An 18,930-nucleotide genomic window follows, 5' to 3' on the forward strand; every position below is an offset into this window, starting at 1 on the left:
ACCTGAGGGCTCCCCCAGCTGCACTGCAGGGCAGAACCACATGTTCTTCCCAGATACCATGGAGAGGGGCTGAGGCTGAGCCCCAGAGGCATTGCCCAGGACCAGCCTGGTCTCCTCCTCAGCCTGTCTGTGGGGAGCTCTGCTCACTGTGGGCAGAGAGCTACTGTTGCTCAGACTCTACTCTGCTTCTCCCTACCAGGAGCTCAGCCAGCTGAGACAGCTCTCCATCAGCTTCTTCGGAGACCTGATGAACACTGTGATGGGGAATGACAAGACCCAGATGAAGAAGAAGCTGAAAATGGGCCTGGTCCCGCTCTTGATTCACATGAGCGACAAAGACGAGAGAGTGGCCAAGGTACAGACTTCAAAGCTAAGCAGTGATGCAGGGAAGAGACCCCCAGACATTAGGGACAGGGCATGTCCCAGCTTCCTAAGGGCAGGATCACCCCATGGGCAAAGAGCCAAAGGAGGGGGACGCCAGGTCTCCTTCCTTTTCCCAGGCCGTGGTGCCACCTCCCACCTTCTGCTGTCCTGCAGGCCTCTGGGGAAGCCCTCCTTGCTGCAGCAAAGCTCCTCAAGTGGAAAGAACTCAAGCACCTGGTGGACACAGAGCAGCCATGGAGGACTGGAGAGTGCTTGGTGAGAACAAGCCCCAGGGCCTGGAGATCCCGGCCCATGAGGGGTCTGAGCACCCCTGGAACCCCTCTGCCTGTGTCTCTCTCTCTCAACCTCAGTCCCACAGGGCTCCTGGCTGGGAGATGAGAATGGCCTGGGGGGGAAGGGGCACGGGGGGTGCTGGGAGGAGGGAGTGCTCGGCTGGCTGTGGGGGGGACTGTGATATGCCCATACCCTTGTTCTCTCTCCAGCTGGCGCAGGGCATGGGCAGAGCTGAAGAATACCTGGAGCAGAGCCTGCCGTACCTGGAGAACGCTCAGGCCACCTTGCGACAGGCGGCCGTCAGGTTCATCGGTGAGCCACAGCCCCCGCGGTCCCTCCTTTGGTAGCCTGGCCCCAGTCCCTGATGCTGTTCTGGCAGCGAGGAGCAGCCCTGGGGCTGCCAGAGCCCCTTGGTGGCCACCGTGGCTACTGGCCTTCCCTGGGGTCAGCCCTGATGGGGGGGAAGAGGGCGTGCACCTGGGGGGCTGTGCTACGGGGAGCACGCTGGGGAGCAGGGGGGCTGACAACGCTCTGTGCCTAGGGCTTGCCGCGCTACATGTGGGGCTCCAAAAGCAGAAGAAGCTGTCTGAGATCATCAGCGGTGAGTCGCGGCAGTGCTGTGCTGGCCGGGGTTGGTGGGGCAGGGGACAGAGCGTGGGCAGGGTGCTGCCGTGCCTTGCCCTGCTGCAGGGAAACTCTTCAGGGCCAGGGGAACGTGGCAGGGGCATTTGGGGCATTCCTATGCAGCAGCTCTCTCCTGGCCAGGGAGAGGCGGTGGGGCTGGCATGGGCTGAGGGGATGCCTGGGGGTCTCTACACACATGGGGGATCATCTTGGCTCTCTTTGTTTCTGTCACAGCCCTTGAGCCCTTGTTGGAAGACAGCAGCCTCTTCGTCCGTTTCCTGGCCTCTCAGACCATCCACAACCTGAGCTCTCCACAGGTGCAGCCAAGATCACACTGGACCCTGCGAGCACTGTTCTCCTGGTGTTGCCCCTCTGTCAGGCAGAGGAGCAGCTCTCGTCAGAAAGAAATGGCTCTATTCTAATAAAGCTGGAAGAAGCAGCCCCAACGCGTGGTGTCCTTCAGCTGTGTAGCACCCTGAGTGTGTTGAGCAGACAGTGTCACTCCTGGCAACTCCCACTGCCTGCAGGACAGTCCCCACCTCAGCACACCCCGGCCCCAGGCTTGTTTGTATTTTCCCTTTCCCCAGAAGACGCCGCGTTTGTTCATCCCCGGGGAAGTCTTTTCTTTATGGAATCACAGAGCGGTTTGGGTTGGAAGGGACCTTAAAGACCATCTAGTTGCAACCCCCCTGCCACTGGCAGGGACACCTTCCACTAGACCAGGTTGTTCCAAGCCCCATCCGACCTGGCCTTGAACGCTGCCTGGGAGGGAGCATCCACAACTTCTCTGGGTAACCTGGGCCAGTGTCCACCACCCTCACGCCACAGCTGCCTGGTGGTGCTGTTCCTGGGGAGCGCTCCAGAAACAGGGCGGCTGCCTGTACCTGCAGGCAGGGGGTGGAGTGTGCGCAGTGGGAGCAAGCGAGGGTCTGTGTGGCTGTCGAATATGTTTGGGCTTTAAATGACCCCAGCCTGGTACGCCTGGTGCCTTTTTCCTTGCAGGTTGTACTTCGAGCTTAAATAGTAGTTGTTTAAAAGCAAAACCAACAAGGAAACCAACAAAAAAACAGATGGGCAATTTTTTTCCTCCCTGTTGGGCTTTTTTCCCCCAGTCCCGGCCACTCTGCAACGTGATGTTCATCAGCAATGTGAGGGCGCAGGATCGGGCCCAGGGCAGGGCTTGCGCAGGCAGCACATTTCTTGAGGCTCCTGCTGATGCAGCTCCTGGGCAGTGCTCCAGAAATGGGGGCAGCTGCCCAGAATTGCTATTTTTGGTTTCTGCCCATCGCTCTCTGTCTGGCTCCCTGCCCCAGTTTTTAATTCCTCCCTCTCTTTCTTGAGCCCATCATGATTTTTTCTTTCTCTTTCTTTCTCTCTTTGACTCCCTGTCTGCTTTTTCTAATTCCTCCCTGTCTGTCCTACAGCCTGTTGCTATTTTTCTCTTTCCCCACATCTCTCTCTCCCGCTCCCTGTCCTTCCCTTTTTTCCATCTCCATGTCCTGCTTCCTGGCCCTATTTTCCCCTCCCTCCTGCAGCCCGTCCCCTCTTCCCTGCCTGTCTCCCCTGCTCAGCTGGTCGGGCCTTCTCCCTTCTCTCTGGGCCTCCCTCCTGCTCCCCATCCCCTTCTGCTCTTCCTCGTCTCCACCCTGGAGGCCATTGCTGTTCTGCCCCTCTCCACCTCTCTGTCCCGACCCGCACCCTCTGTTTCTCCATCTCTCTCCACCGTCCCCACCCTTCTCCTCTCCCTGCCCTGCTCCTGTCCCCACCTCTCCCTTTCTCTCTCCCCTCCCTTTCCCCTCTCACATTCTCTGCCCTCGGGTCGGGGACAGTGTCTGCAGGGTCAGGCAGCAGGAAGGTGCCCCGGGCCATGCTGGGAGTTGCAGTGCTGGGGCACGGGGCTGCCAGGCCCCATGTTGTTCCTAGGCCATGCTGGGAGCTGTCAGCTCCCCACACTCAGCTCCCCACAGCCATGGTGTTCTCAGGAGGTGCAGTCCCTGCTCCAGCTGCGGCCTGGCTGAGGTGAGCCTGAGGCTGCCCGTGAGGCGAGTGAGGCCCTTGGGAGGGTGCGGGGGTGTCTCTTGGCTGATGGCTGCCCGGGGGTGGCGGGAGGAGCTCCAAAGCACCCGGTGCAATGGGCTCCTGGTCAGCTGGGGCCGGGGCCGGCCGGGGCAGCCCCGGCAGTGAGCCTTTGCGCAGGAGAAAATCCATTAATACAGCACCTCACTTGAATTGCTCTGCTTGGAAGCCAACTAAAAGTTTATCAGTGCCTCATCTCGCAAATGCATTCTGCTTCTCATTTGGTGGGCAGCCTGTCGGCTGGTCAAAAGACTGCGTAGAACATTTCAATTGCTCAAAGCAGCGATGCTCATACAAAGAGCTTACGTACTCCACTGCTAGCAATACTGTGCTGTTCACTCTGCAGGCTGGAAACATGATTCCTGAGTGGGCTGTGGCTTTAACAGGGGAAGGCAAAGCTGCTTCTCTGTGTCCGCCTCTTCCCTTATCCCCTCCCCTTCCTTTCCCTCTGGGAGGCTGTTTTTGTGGTACCTTCACCGGGGAAATGAGCTCCCACACCAAACTGAGGGAAAGAGGGGCAAGGTGAGAGGTGTTTCTGTCTTTCGTTTGCCGATTTGATACATGTGCCCTATTCAGAAAGCACAGCGTGTGTTGGGGTAGCGGTCCCTGCAGATTTGTGTTATTTAAGATACAGAACTATTAGAGAAAATGAGTGCAAGGTAAGGAGCATGATGCTGCATTTATTGCTAAATGTATGTTTTCATTTCATTCATTTCATTCAAAGCAGAACATAAGTGAAGATTGTACCTGCAAATAATTCAAATAGCTGCCTGTGTTTCCCAGAGTGAGCACACAAGCACTGGGGAGCAGTTTGCAGGATCAGAACTTCAGCCAGCTCTGGGTGATAAACGCTCAGGAGAGCAAAGAGAAACCCCACTTCTTTACATACAACTCTACTTGTCTTAATATTTCTTCTTGTTAGATTGTGTTGGCGGTCACACTCTAAGCTCATGATGAAACTGTTAAAAAATCAAGTTAACTAAGGATTATTTACTGTATTAAATGCTCTTACAAGCAGTGCTTCTTCTCTTTCTTTTTCTGCTTCTTCTTCCTCTGCTTGTGCTTCCTCTGCTTGTGCTTCCTCTGCTTCTTCATCTTCTGCTTCTTCATCTTCTGCTTCTTCATCTTCTGCTTCTTCATCTTCTGCTTCTTCATCTTCTGCTACTTCCTCTTTTCTTCTTTTTCTGCTTCTGCTGCTTCTTCTGCTGTTTCTGCTTCTCCTGCAGCTTCATCTTCCTCGTCGTCTTGCTCGTCGTCTTCCACGTCTTCCGCTGCTTCCGCTGCTTCCGCTGCTTCTGTTGCTTCTGCTGCTGCTTCTTCTTTTGCTGCTTCTGCTGCTGCTTCTTCTGCTGCTTCTTCTTATCCTCGTTGAGGAGCAATCCTCCTCCTCAACGAATGCTATCCCTTGAGTGACTTGCAACCACTGTCTGGGCTAAGTATAATTTTGTTTGTTTTGTATTAACATTGATATTGTTTTTCTTATTTTATTAAATCAGTTTAAATTTTAACCCATGAGTCTCCCTCCTTTTCCCAATTCCCTTTCTTGGTTGGGGAAGGGATACTAGGTGATAGAATAACTGATTATTTTTTAGCCCTGGGTGCGGGCTAAATGAAGGCAGTGATGCTAGAGCATCTTTGTGTATAGTTACGAATGATTGCTTCAGTTGTTTTAAAGCTACCCATCTCTGTAGTACATAAAACTTTTGGCAGTGCAATTGTAAATACACACAATGGTGTGTTAAGCACGTAAATCCAACTAAATCCTTCAAACAGCTTTGTAATGCCTCACACAGCTGTGGCCTTGGCACGAATAGCAAAATAAATGCCTGATAATTTCCATACAGCGTCATTACGTATGCATTCTGAAACCATGCAAGTGCTAACAAGTAATCAAGGTATTACAGGATATTGCTATTCACTAAGTCTTTAAGTCTACAAAGAAGTTTATAGTTCGGTTGCCATCACAAATATTTTGTTTTTACAAAGGAGTCTAGTACATAAAAGTGTCCTTCATATGTTGAGTAGTGCAGAGACCTCTGTTCTTTCTTTAGACTGATTCTTATTTATGATCTAGTTTTTGGGGCAGCTTTGAAAATGGTTCAAAAGGTGGTTTGTATGTTGGGTAAAATAGGTAGTCACTGCCATGAATCTCTAGCCTGGAAAGAACAGCCGTGGAAGCAAGGAGGGTTTCTTTTTTTCTTTTTGTTTTGTTATTGGAAGGAAAAGCAATCATTAACTGTCTATACGTGATACCCCCAAATGCAAAATGCGTAGTGCATTTGAGGTGGATTGCTCCCGTACTGCCCAGACCGAGGCAAGACTCCTCAGTGCTTTGCGCGCTGTTTTGAGCAGTGGAAGTCTTTGTGCAGATGTGGGTACTGGCGTTCTGTGCTGCAGCATGAAAAATAAGAAACACAAGGGTCAGGTTGTGAAGACTGTGTAAGGTTCAGTTCTCTGTGGCAGAGAATTGAAAAGAAATGGATTCTTTTGTGCTAACGTGAGACTGTCCTGTAGTTTTCAAACTTTGATTCTCTCAGCTTGGAATTTAAAAACTGTCTTGACTGTGCTGTTATGTTTGGATGAGAGGGAAGGTGTATCGTAGTCCCAGCTGCTCAGTTCCGTTAAGAAGAAGGGTCTTTGCCTTCTGAGTTGAGCTTTCTTGGTTTGACATGCAAGGTGCCTCAAGTAGTAGGATTTCAGATGGCAGTGAAGGAATAAAATCTCTGTATGGATTTAGAGACAAATGAAAAAGGATGTCGTGTGGTTGTTTTAGTCTATGAACTTTTTTTTAAGCAGGATTTTCTTTTTTTTGAGCAAAAGGCCCACTTCCCATGCGCCTACATAAACCCCATTTTGTCTGACAGAAGCATGCAGTATGGCTTGTGAAGTAATACTGGCTTTATGTATAAGCTGCACTATGCTGGGCTCTTTTGGGCTTGCAGTATTCTTTGGAAACCTGGCTCTCCACATCAAAGAGGCAAGCTGTGTAATCTGCTTTCCCCTAAAATGTAGAGCAAAATGACTGTCCTAAATACAGTCTGAACAAAAGTAGTTGAAGAATTTGTTGGCTCTTGTTAGAATCAGGATCGGCCAGAAATTAGCCCACGCTTACTAATGAGTTACTGTATTTTAATTGTCCTACACTATCTGAGAAGCAGGGAAGTGTCAGAGCACTTTCCCAGGGAATAAAACTGCACATCTGCTATTCTTTCAGAGGGTCCCCTATGTCAAATGCATCCTCCAGCACAATCTGGGTGTTGGTATTCTCCAAGGGACCCAAATGGATGCAGTTCAGTCCTGCTGACTGCATGGCAGCAGGAATGATGTCTCCAGCTGTGCTTCTGTGCACTGAGAAGCTTCCTCGGTTTCTTTGCTTGGCAGACCTGGTGTGTCTTCCATTCTCCTTTGCTTCCTTGTGATTCAGTGGGGATTACACACAGAGCAAGGATTTTTTAGGCTTGTGTTTCCCCAGATGCAGTCAAGATCCTAAACCTGTTTAGTACTTGGGTAACTGAAGAGCACTTCTGGCTTGCCGTCGTCGGGAGTGTGGACAGAGGAGGCATAAGAGGTTCATCTTTGCATGCCGATGGGAAAACCTATGGTTGGATTTCCCTGCTTACGCTTGAGAACAGTTTCACGTTCAAACCAGAGTTTGGGAGGTCAGCAGAACATGCTAGGAGGTGGTATGACAGGCTGAGTAAGAAAAGCTCAAGAACGAATTGCAGAATTGGTAAGCTGCTTTCTTCTTCAGTGGAGGTTTTTTAGTTGTGTTGCATTAGAGTTGTTAGTGGCGTTGGCGACTCAAGTAACTGCTGAGGTATTTCTTGTCAGTGAAGAGGTTCAGTAGTTGCTTAATTATGGAAAATACCTATACTGTATTTATATGCTTGTAATTCTAGAAATATGTGATATATCTAAACCCTTGGCATTTCTATTTAATGACAGGACAGATGCAGTGTAATTTTTAAAAGAATACTCTTAATGGTATCATGTAGTCTTCATTATCATTCAGGTGTGTGCGTGTACATGTAAGATGCACATGCATCTATGTGGCTCTTAAACTGGGGGACAGCCAGAGCTGAGATTGCCTCTCAACATGCAGTGTGACTGCTTCTGTCTATCTATGATTATAGAGACTTGGGTGGCCTTGTAAGTAGAGGTTTTAAATGCTACTACCATCTTAAAAATTGTTGATATAAAGGAAGGCAGCAGTGGCATAGTTTGCTCAGAACTTGGGAGAAGGTGAGGGAAATGATACTTAGAGTTCTGCTAATCCTGCGCAAATATATTCAACAGCCACTGATTTTCTGTCAAGTGTATATTAAATGGATGAGTAGGGACGTTTCAAGCTAGGTGTTTAACCTTCAAGTTGTCAGAACCCCAGATGTCAGGTAACAAAGAGAAGGGGCACCAGTGGGAGGATGGGAAGAGGCACAAGAGTGATATTTACAAAATTATCTTGGGGCTTCAGTCGCCATCTCTGTATGGCGCTGGTTATGTTCCGATTTTTATATTTTTTTTCCAACAGACTAGAGAGTTTTCATCTAATAGCAGAATTCAGTGTCGTACGTGATTGATTTCCAAGCAGTGGCTGGAGTTACTAAGCAGATAGGCAGGAGAAGTGACAGTCTTTACCAGCAGTAAGCAAAGGACTTGGGTTTCCACTTGGCTTTTGGGTCCTTTCATCGGTTATGCAAGACTGTGCTGTGAATAGGAGAATATTTTGTTGAATACCCGAGCAGAACCATCAGATGGGTCTGCTGCAGCTACTGTCGTTGCACTAGGCAAAGCCTGCTCCTCTCACTTTCTCACAGCGGGTTCATCAGCAGAAGGCCTGAAGCTGGCTGAGGAGCACTCCTTGCTTGCCTGCTCACCTCCCCGCTCATCTCCCTTACTTGCCCGTCAGGCCCTTTGCTTGCCTTACAGCAGCTCCGGCTGGCCTCTCTGTAGGTTACTGCCCAGAAACCTGGCGCTTGTTGTGCACTCCAAAACCTGGCTCCTCTACCAGTTTCACCTTACCGCTGCTCTGCACATTAGGACGGTGTTTAAGCCTCGCATCCGCCAGTGCGGAAGGTGAGCCAGGGGCTGTCCTTCGCCTTCGTTCTGCGTGATCTGTTTTAGAGCAGGTCACGGTAACCTGCGAGGGAAAGGGAGGCTACGGAGGTGGTATCCTTATGGTTTCCTTCTCTCGGACAACAAAAGGTTATCTTGCACGCGATGCTGGTTATGTGAGTAGCAACAACAAATACTGGAACACTTTTTTTACAGTAAAAGCATCACCTCCATGTCTTGAGCTTTTTCTTTATTGCTTGAGGAAAAAATACACCTTGGAAATACTTCTGGGGATGGATTATAAATTCTGTTGTTGGCGTTAGTTGTCTTACAAATGCTCACGACATGTTTAAAAAAAAATCCCTTTGAGAACTTGAGCTTACACTACATGTTCTGAATGCTACCTCACCTGTAATCTTGAAATGGCACCTGAGACAAGAAGGAATTCATTCTTGTGTCTTACGTCTCTTTTAGCAAAGGCAGAAGCAGGACTGGCTTCTTTCGGAGATGGAAGCTTGCCTGTGCTTTTGTTCCAGAGGAGAGTGGGATTCTGACTGCTTGATGATTGATGGAACGGTTTCCCAGTTAGGAGACCAAGCTGAGAAGTTGTGGTGGAGAGATGAAGGAGGAACTGGGAAATATCCACCTGCTAGTTTACATGCAAGTGTTATGTACACTGAAAACAACAACAACAACAAATCCCCCCAAACTCCACCCAAAATCCAATGACTTATGAAAGACAGGAGTTATTTTGATTACGCTTTCAGCATCTGCACGTAAATGTTCTTGCATGTTGTTCACCCAGGTGTTTAATTCATCCTTCAAACACAACGCAAGTGAAAACATTTAGTTGCGAATGAAGCCGTAGATAGAAGCATTGTTTTATTTCTTTGTACTGGGGATTTTTTATGATTTCTTTTGAATGTGTTGTTGCAAAGTCTTTCCTGAGATGAGAAAACAGGTTTACTAAGAAATGTTAAAGATAAAAAGCCCCTTTAGTTTTTCTCAAAATATCGACACAGTTTTAAATTTTTTAAAACACCCACATGTGTAGCAAATGGCTACTTACCAGAATGATGCACTAACACCTGCTGCTTCAGAGCAAAAGGATTTCTAACAGTGCTTTACCAGTACCTGATTTTTGCTGAAATCATCCATTTTCCAGCACAGCTAACAGGGCTTCCTTTGGTTCTGTTAAAAGTGCTGGCACACAGAATAGGAAAGAGAGAGAAGAGAAAAGTCATTGGGCAGAAACTTACTTTTCAAGCTGCTGAAATAGAATTGCTCTTTTGTTGTTTGTTGCCTGACCCGAGAAGGGAGCCTAGAGAGCAAGGGATTTCAAACCTGTTGTACCCCAGAGGGGTCTTGTTAGAATGTGTCCCTAAAAACAGATGTCAGAAAGAGAAAATGACACTCCCAAGGAGAGATCCACAGACTGTTTTGAATCCAGTTTACACATTCAGAGCTAAGTTGTGTTTTGAGGACACCATAATTTACATTGTTTTTTAGACTCTGGAAATGAGGGGGAAAAACTGTAGAATTTGTTTGCTTTAATAATTCAGCATGGGATGTTCAAATGGTTTGAATGTCCAACTGGTTGCTCCACTGACTAAAGAGGGAGCCTGAGTTTGTAAGGGAAGTATTTAAATACCTAGAATTAAACTTTTGGAATGCCTTACAGAAATCAAAGAGTATTTCTTTCTGGTTATTTATTCAGAATGCTATTTTGTTGTTAGGACCTGACTCTCTTTAGGTTAGAATAGCTTAAAATGGCAAGGCTAATCCATTAGTCTTTTCTCTTCCCTGCCACTTTCATATTCTTATTTCAATGTGTTTTTCTAAATGTAATGTGATCAATTTTTTGGTCTTACAAATTTATTAACCTTAATGAGATACTTGCTATCAGAAAATTTACTTGCTGCTAGATATCACGCATTGCTTTCCAAATAGAACAGAAACTTCAATCGACTCCTTCCCAGCTGCCTTTGCTATCCCTGCGGGTCTTCTTAAGCTTATTCAAGCTTTTTGGCTTCTAGATGACAAGGATTGTCAAGTCAGTATGTTACAGTTTAGTTAGACATACAGTGCAGAACAAAGCTATAATCTAGAAAACGAATTTAAGAAACTGCTGCTTAACTAATAACAGGTGCTAAAGCATTAGAAACTTCTTTTAGAATACTGCTACGAGATCTTCAGCAATAAATTATGATTTGAAATTTTGTTTTGATTACTTTGACAGGAAGTTGATTAAAACAAAGAAGAAATCAACTTTCATAATGCTTGATATTTGAATTTTCCAAGCCACCCCTTTAGGTTGTTTTCAGCAGACCAGTTGAGCACTTCCTCAAAAACAGTCTTTTAGGTACCTTCAACATTAAAACTATAATCATAGCGGCAAGATTTGAGGCGGAAAACTGCAAAAGGGACTTTTCAACCTAATTCCTGTCCTTTCTGATGCTGAAGGTTGTCACGATGTTAATATAATCTGTTTGTCCGGAAGAATAACTTATTATTTAGTCACGTATTCAGAAAAAGTGGTGTTTGTATACAGAGATTTGATTGACCTAGAAAAGTGTGACTTACTCCTTTTAAAAGACTCTCTTTGCTCTGTATGGCTAACTCACTGAGTTCTTTTCCTGCAAATACTTAAGAATTGTTACATGTCCTCTATCAAGTATTTCATTAGCTACTCATAGAAGTTTATTTAACAAAGTTAAATAAGTTAAGTAAGGCTGAATATTTGTTAAATTAAGAAACTTTTGAATATTTTTGTTGCATGTGTGTATGTGTATATCATAATAAAGGTGTTCTGTGACTTCTCCAGAATTCACTGGCCCTGCTCTTTCATCCAGCTACAATGGAAACTGTGTCATGGCAACATACGAGAATTATTCAATCCCTCATGTGCCAAGGAGAGCATAGGCGAGCCCTCGGATATACACACACGTGATGAGGCCATCAATATCAGGCAGCAGTGAAGTGCAGCTTTTCCTCACTGTGTTGTCCAATAGGTAAAGAACCATATCCCACCATTTTGGCATTCAAATATTGTGCAAGATGGAGAACAAACAATAGAAATCAGGATCCCCTAAGTTTCCTTTCAACTTTGAATGCAATAATTTTGGGGCATCTTTTTGGTTATACTATTAATATTCCTTTACCTCTCAAAACAATGAATTGCAGGTGCATGGTGGAGGCTTGGGGTCTCTTGCAGCAACATACCACTAAGTTAAACGTAGAAGAGCTGTTAAAAGACATGTATGAAATCCGTCAGGAGACGGGACTAGTGGAAGACTTCCTGAAGTTACCTTTCACAGACACTTAACAAGTAAGCGTGGACAAGAAAAAGTCTTCATCGTCCCTTTGAAAAGAAGCAGAATCCTAAGAGATTTTTGAAATGTGTCATTTCTCTGAGGAGTGTTTGGCGAAGTTTTTACAGGCCACCGCTGGTGTTCAGAATCGTGAATTTTTTTAGTCTACCGTCTGCAGCGTGCCAGCTATGTCCCAGCACTACAGCTGAAGCAGGCCATGAGGGTTAATCTTATGGTAAGCATAAAAGTTCTGTTGAGTGTGCAAGTTTCTCTTAGGGAATAACATTTTTTGATAGTACTCAATAAAAATCCTGCTTTGCTTTTTATACCATTCTTTGAAATACTAGGAATAAGTTTCTACACCTTAAGTTAGAGCTGAACCTAGAAGGTGAACAAAATATTCAGCTACTCTGTGAAGTTAGAAATGAAGTGTTTCAAACCATTGTTGACTCCAGTTACAATAGTGTGTCTGTGTGTGAGGAATAAATCTCTATCTTTTCTATCAGCCGATCTTATCATTCAGTTATTCACCTATGCTTGTTCCGCATGATTTAGATCATTGAAAGTTGTTTGTGTCACTCCTTTCTGTGGAGTGAAGAGGCTGTTGTATGTCATCGCTTGTATCTTGCACACAACTTCCTTTTTCTAGCTGAGAGCAGTCTGGATGCCGATCCACAGAAATGGAGCATGTGATTGCGTACACGGAATACTCTGCTCTCTCTCCCTTAAACGCATCAACTTTTATCTGCAGTAGAGAGTACATTGCATGTTTCTGAGTTTGCATTCGGTGGTGATCTGAAAGGAAAAGCAGCATTTCACTGTCCTCAGTTTCATCTAGCTCCGTTTGAAGTTAGTCTGTTTGGTAAGTACTTATGCATTAACAGACATTTTTTAACTTTAGGTTACTGAAGATAGTGCGGCTGAGGCACAGACCTCAGAAAAAGCACCTGAAGCATCACTCTGTAGCGAACTACATCCATCAGGCAATCTCCACTACAGCTATGATACTCTAGCTGGAAGAAGTGCTAGGAAGGGGGCACAAAACCTCTTGGCAGACACAGAATCTCTCTCTACTCACGAAGACATACATTCGTGTGGGAAAGTGGAAATCCTCGCTGCTCCTAGGAGAAGAACGAGAAGAGTTGCACATGCTAAAACAGAAGAAAGGGATAGTCATGAGCAAACACCTGCCCAGACACATGAGGAAAGAACCACACCCAGGAAGGGCAGCGCGTCAGAGCAAAAAGAGAAGACTAATACTGGAGGCCTTCCCCCAAGGACGTCATGGCAGTCCTTTGCTGCCTGAAGACATAAACTGAAGACATAAAACTATCCGGATGTGATGAAACATCAGGAATTTAAAAGGTCGTGTTATAAGAACATGCCCAGTCTGCAAATATGTCCGCAGATAACTGAGCAATTTAAAAAAACAAACTACAGGTAGAAGCCAATCCATAGTTTCTCGTGAGTTGTTAGGCGGTGCTTGGAATCAGTCTAGGCCAATCTGAAAAGACGATGAAATAATAGAATTTCAAGAAGTAAGATCATATTTGTTTCTGATTTGGGTTGTACTTCTGTCGTCTGTGCAAAACTTCCAGGTTTCCATTCGAGGAATGCTTTTTTCACCACAGGAGTCAAGATAATGAGTCTCCTTGATATGCCTGGAGATAAATGTACTGTGGTGCCTTTGGAAATAAAGCTGTTCCTAAACCAAAATGCATTTTCCAAAGCACTGTGCTATGTGGATTTAGCCCCGTTAGATGCACCATCGCATGAACTCGTGGAAGTTCATGCAGACACAAAATCCAGGGTATCTCTGTCGTACCTTGACACACCATTGTTTATTGCCAGCTCCATGACAGCGAGCAGATGAGAGCGTGTTGGCTTTCCTCACCCTGGGCTGCAGGGCCAGCCTTGCCAGCCCACTTTTTTGGCACTTGCACACAGTCCACCACTGCTGCTCACGCAGTGAGGATGGCCAAAGGCAGAGATATCCTAAACCACTGCCTGCTTGCAGGTTGAATCTGTATTTAAGATCCTCTATGCCCCAAATATGACAAGTGGTCTTTGAAAGTACCTCCCTGGTGTCCACAAATACCCCACGGTCACTGTTCATCTGTGGTAGCTGCTGCTTGCCCGTTAGCGCTGTGCACAGCTCCTGGGCTGGGTGTCACAAGCAGCCCTCCAGCGAGCAAGCTCGTACAGCGCAGCACAAGCGTGGGGCAGCCTGTGGCACCTCCCCGACCCCTCATCAGGGAATGCCGCAGTGGGGCAGCTGCAAAGACATGACCCCAGAGGGACACGTGGGCTCCAACCCTGCTGTCCTTGCTGTGTGTGCCCCGGCCACGCAGAGGGGTGCTGAGTGACTGTGGTGCTGCTGCTGCTGACACCGGGCCAAACCATGTGAGAGCAGCCGTGCCAGGGAGACGACTGCTCAAGGCTCTGCTCTGGAAAATGGGCCTTGCTCCTATCGTCGCTCCCCCAGCTTTTCACCTTGGAAAAGAACCCTTCCCTCCATTCAGGATTCCTTGCTGTGTGGCTGATAAAATGACTGAAATGAATAAAGCCTGAGATGTGCAGAAGCACAAATATACTGAAGCATGTACATAAGCATGGACATAGTGACGTTTCTAATCTTGTAGCCTCCCCCCTCCCCCCCACCTTTATATTTGCTTTTGATAGTTATGCTTATACTGTCCACATCTTTTCACTTTATTTTTCCCTTTGTGCTCTGGATTGGTTCCTACAGGACAGAAAGTGCTGCATACCCCACACAGGGACTCGGTCCTGACAAAACTCCTGCAGTCTGCTGCGGGGCAAACAGCAGGACCACCATGGCAAATTGATTCTGGAATTTAGAATCCACTCTCCCTCTTGAACTAGGACTGCGTGGCTCTAACATTTGTGAAAGTGGGTGTAGTTTAAAAGTTAAGATTGCTTCCTATGCAACGGAAACGCTCTTCTGCATTACATTTAATGCACAATTTAAAAATCCCATTTTAAAATTCATCTAGAATTCTGAAACTCTGCTAGTTTTAATAAGTTGTGTCATACGTATGCTATAAACAAGTTCCTGAAAAAAGTTCCTACTTTCTTTTAGGGCCTGCTTTAATCCACCATTTTGAGTCTGACAGCATTGCAAAAGCATCCCTCTGAGCACTCTCTAGAGAAATATTTTCACCCAGATAAAGTACAGAAGCTCGCCAGAACAGAAGTCATCAGAAGGCAAGGCCATATGGGAAACAACAAAGAAAAGCCTTTATTAAGCTTAGATGCCTTGCTAACCAGCGGGGGGAAGGATTTGCAGAGTAAGAGATGAAAATGGCTACTAACATGCCAGACTGTCTCTACCAGAACACAGGGGAACTCCCAAGAACACATTTGCTCCCTACCACTTAAAAATACACTTTCTCATTCTGTGATTTTTTTAACTCTCTTCTAATCAACACCACTTGCACACTTTGCAACAAACAAATCATCTCTGTAGCTGGCACTGAAAGCACTGCCTCAAAACATCCCCATTAATAGACCAGACTACTCTTTCTGCATTTTCAGCTTCCACCACAATAGCTATCAATGATCTCATCTACATCTGGTCTATCATCGTTTCTTGAAGGAGCTAGTTCAGTCGGCCCAACAGTTGATGGAACTTTCCTTTGCATTATTGTCATACAGCGCTGTGCTCCACAAGAGCACCTATATTGCTTTGAAAGGAAGAGTCAAGAAAATCTGACATACTTTCACTCATTAATCTGATTATAAAGACCACCCGATGCCTTAACGCCTCATTGGCACTTCTTGCCTTTTCAGCGTGAGACTGGGAAAGTAAAAGCAATGCTGGAGGCAATGTGGGAATGACCCAAACTGAGCCTGCGCGAAGCACCTGGCCCAGGGACACTAACCGAGCTGGCAGCACACCTCCGGAAGGTCCCAAACCTGCTGGTGACAGAGTCAGAGCAGCTGACTCCCAGACAGGCAGTGCGTCAGCTCCACGGTAACATCACGGGTTTTGAATGGGTACGTGACTTACCCTCAGCTCAGCCAGGGAAACGGGGAACTGCAGTTCCTTTCTGAAAGCTCTACAGAATCCTGCTGCCTGGCAGCCCAAGAATTAATTGCACTCTGAGGTGTAACCAAAGCAATCCCCCATCCTAGCACTGCAACACAGAATGGCACGGTGAAGGGCAAGGTGTAAAAGTTGCTTAGATGTCTTCTCTGAAATGCTAAGTTTGCACAGTGTTGAAGACATCCCAGGAGACAGACAGACATCGGCTGTGAGGCCAAATGATCAGAGTTAGCAGGAATTTTATTTTGATGACATCACATGGTGGCATTACTAAAATTGTTCAGTGCAGGCTGCAACACTGCACTCAAGCAACTTCTGAGTTGAAGAGACAGTCTTACAAGAACACTATTCTTCCTTAAAACTATTCATCTAAGACGAGTTCAGAGTCCCAGTTGTAGTTTCAGATTTGTATTTTACCCGATAAGCACAATAGCACCTTCTCCAAGTGTTTTGAGTGAGAATGTTAGAGGGCAGGAAAGAGCACTCAAGAAACACGAGTTCTGCCATTTCCAGTCCTTCCACAATATTGCGAGAACATCTATTATAAAATACAGGTTAAGAAATTCAGATCAAACTAAAAGGAGGCAAGTTTAAATGCGTCATTCTTGAGTATAAGCTTTTTGAAGGGAATTCTGCCTTTATACAACATGCCTCTATGGGAAGCTTGGGAGAGGACAACCTCCCCCCACCCCCGCTTTCTCAAATATGTCCCAACCATCCATTTTGCCTTCCCAGCATCTTCAAAAGATTCCATGATACCATTCTTTTTCAACTGATATTTAAAATCCTGTTTAGTTTCGCTTGTCTTAGCATTGCTTCTATTACTAGGTTTCCATTGTGAAAAGTAACACTTACTGAACTGTAAAATCTTAGAATACTTGGAAAAATCTGAACAAGGAGACTATCTCCACAATTTAAATGTCTGTAGAAAAACAGCGAGCTTTAGGTCCAACCACTTTAAATGCTAGTGCTGAAGTTACAGATACCGCAACGAACATATTATTCTGTTTAAGATTTAATACATGAATGAGAAGAGGAAAAAAAACACTAGTACGCATTTTAAAGAAAATCCTGTTGTATGAGTGTCACAGAACTACAAAAAAAAAAAAAAAGAAATGCAATGTTGAAGGAATGAAAACACTTTACAAGTCTTTTTAGTTCTGAAAAGTCACAGATATCCTGGCTGTGTCCCCTCCCAGCTTCCTGTCCACCCCCAGCCAGCTCACTGCGACAAGTGAGGAACAGAGAAGACCTTGGTGCTGTGCAAGCACTGCTCAGCAATAGCTAAACATCGGGGTGCTGTCAACACTCAAAAAGGTACTGTGAAGGCTGCAACGAGAAAAAAATATTTGCATCCCAACCAGGCCCAGTACAGAAACCCTTCTGTGCTCTCTCATGATTCTTATTCCTATGAGAAGCACATGGAAAATAGGGCATTGGACTTCTCAGGGAGGAACCTGGAAATGCTCCCGATCTGCAGCTGCCATTATTTGAGCCCAACAGCACAAGAATATAGGCTGCTCGATGAATCGCAAAAATCACATCAGTTTTTCCCTCATTGCATGTTTCTGCCGTGCAGACATCATGAAGCTCTGGCCCTGCAAGCTGGATGGCCCCAGCTCCCGATCAGCCGTATGATGCAACAGCACATATGACAGGCACCAGGAGCCTCTTCTTCTCTTTCTCTCCTCTCTCTTCTCTTCTCTTCTCTTCTCTTCTCTTCTCTTCTCTTCTCTTCTCTTCTCTTCTCTTCTCTTCTCTTCTCTTCTCCTCTCCTCTCCTCTCCTCTCCTCTCTCTTCTCTTCTCTTCTCTTCTCTTCTCTTCTCTTCTCTTCTCTTCTCTTCTCCTCTCCTCTCCTCTCCTCTCCTCTCCTCTCCTCTCCTCTCCTTTCCTCTCCTCTCTCTTCTCTTCTCTTCTCTTCTCCTCTCCTCTCCTCTCCTCTCCTCTCCTCTCCTCTCCTCTCCTCTCCTCTCTCTTCTCTTCTCTTCTCTTCTCTTCTCTTCTCTTCTCTTCTCCTCTCCTCTCCTCTCCTCTCTCTTCTCTTCTCTTCTCTTCTCTTCTCTTCTCTTCTCTTCTCTTCTCTTCTCTTCTCTTCTCTTCTCTTCTCTTCTCTCCTCTCCTCTCCTCACTCCTCTTCTCTCCTCTCTCTCTTCTCTTCTCCTCTCCTCTCCTCTCCTCCTTCATGCCAACGCACATTCATCAAATTGTTAGGCCAAATGGCCTCACTGAAGACAAGTCTTCTTGAGAATGTGGCACCACAGTCACCTTTTTTTCTTTTCCCTTCTCCCCTTCCAGGTGATGCTGACCAAGCCCCAGGCACCTGCTCACTCTTTTGGACTCTGCCATTCCATCTACACAACTACTTTAATACCTATGTGATGAGTCTAATAAAGCAACATACCCCAAAGATCTTGTCTGTTCCGCTTCAGCTGTGGGGAGAGCGGGTGTGCGTGAGCGAGGACGATTGGCTCTCTCCATTTCATGTCTATGCCTCAGCCAAAACATTGCGAGATTAGGATGAGGGGAGAGCACCGAGATCAACATCATAAGCAAGGCAGAGAGCTCTGACAGCACCCTTTCACCTGACTAGAGCTAAACACGGCCCTGTGAAAGCACTCCAGCCCTTCCCTACATGCTCTCACCCCACGGCTGAGCATCCCGCAGGCACAGGCTTGCCCCCAAGGACACAGCCCACCTCCACACTCCCCTTGTCAGTGCACATGGGTGGCTTCTCTCCAGGCTGCAGCTGGAAACACAACTGCTCTACATGACCTCTTGCTATGGGCTGAGCCTCAATACCACAGGCGAGTCCCCAAAACACCAACAGTTAAGCAGAAAGAAACATTAATTCCAGTCTGAAAAGGTTCTAATCATAGCATTGTGCAACAGCCCACTTTGGAAGGGACCTCCGAAGGTCATCTCGTCCAGCCTTGCATGGGAAAGCTAGCCTGGAGATTACCTAGCAGCTGGCTAACTGCAACTTGAAAGCCTCCAGTGAGGAGGACTCTTCATGGCCCTGGGGAGGCTGTTCCTCCCCTCTTGATAACTAGTAACACCAAAAGGATTTTCCCCTGATTTTTAAGGACCGCTCTGTCAGGGAAGCTTGCAGAGATGTTCCTTTCATAGCAGTATGCCCTACTGCT

At 46.4% G+C, this 18,930-nt stretch overlaps 1 long non-coding RNA gene across 1 annotated transcript; it reads left to right on the top strand.

Moving 5' to 3' along the window:
* Positions 1-3,798: 3,798 nt before the first annotated feature.
* LOC137672278 (uncharacterized) lies at positions 3,799-11,949 on the top strand. The gene is made up of 3 exons (XR_011049556.1): positions 3,799-3,879; positions 11,234-11,420; positions 11,593-11,949. It is a non-coding gene; the product is annotated as an uncharacterized lncRNA (long non-coding RNA).
* The last annotated feature ends 6,981 nt before the right edge of the window (positions 11,950-18,930 follow it).

Source organism: Nyctibius grandis, chromosome 19 (genome assembly GCF_013368605.1).
Source record: "Nyctibius grandis isolate bNycGra1 chromosome 19, bNycGra1.pri, whole genome shotgun sequence".
NCBI classification, from domain to species: domain Eukaryota; kingdom Metazoa; phylum Chordata; class Aves; order Nyctibiiformes; family Nyctibiidae; genus Nyctibius; species Nyctibius grandis.